Below are 1,032 nucleotides of genomic sequence, written 5' to 3' on the forward strand. Positions count from 1 at the left end.
TAGTATTTAGGAATAAAATTAAAAATTTTATTAAAAATGACGATTTTAATACGAAAAAAATGTTAAAATGATTCTAAATAAAAAATTATGTTGGGAACAGTTTCGATTCTAACCCTCAACGTTAGAAACAAAACAATACTTATCTCAAATTTAAATTTTCATATATTATATGTTAAGCGACCCAATTTACTGAAAATAAAAAGTATGAAAAGCTAATCATGTTGATTAATAAATCATCAATAGTTAATTAACGAATGAGTAAGTGGGTCCATTTTCTGTGAATAAGGTATTGATTAATTTTTTTTAAAATGATTTGTAGGGGGAATCCAATGATAATATTTCACTGAAATTGCATGGTCATTGACTCATTGTACACTTATCAGGGAATCACTGCAACTTGCGTCTCGTCCACGATCATGTGTGTTCTTAATTGTTTTTTAATTTCATGCTAATCTAAAGACAAAGATTCCTTTGTTCCAATTCTAAATTATGTTTTTTTTTTCTCCTTTGAATCATCATATTCCATTATTATTTTGCCTTTTTTTAATTTCCACTAATCATATATACTGCAATCTTAGCTTCATCGTTCTATAAGCATAAACAAATCTTTTGCAAACACAAATAACTCGAAAACTTCAAAATTTCACGCTAATATAATATATAACTTACAGATGAAATCATGAGTTTTCATGCTATTTATTCACATAGGACATGTCACATAGAATGTAGTTTAATAAAATGTCATTATGTCAAAATTAGAACAACTACATATTCGTCTGGTCTTTTCTCACGAAAGACAAAGCGATTTTTTATTAAAAAAAATCATTTCAGTTTTTGTTTAACATAATTTTTTTTTATAAATTTTATTATCAAACGTTAACGAAAATTATTAATTTAACACGTTAAATTGATAAGGTGAATGTTAAATGATGGTTAGAAAAGATCAAAGGTCAATTTATTCTAAAATTTAAATTCGTTAAGAATCTATTTGTTCCATTTATTTAGACAAAATAATGTTATTTTAATGCTAAA

This window comes from Arachis ipaensis, chromosome B03, assembly GCF_000816755.2.
Source record: "Arachis ipaensis cultivar K30076 chromosome B03, Araip1.1, whole genome shotgun sequence".
NCBI classification, from domain to species: Eukaryota; Viridiplantae; Streptophyta; class Magnoliopsida; order Fabales; family Fabaceae; genus Arachis; species Arachis ipaensis.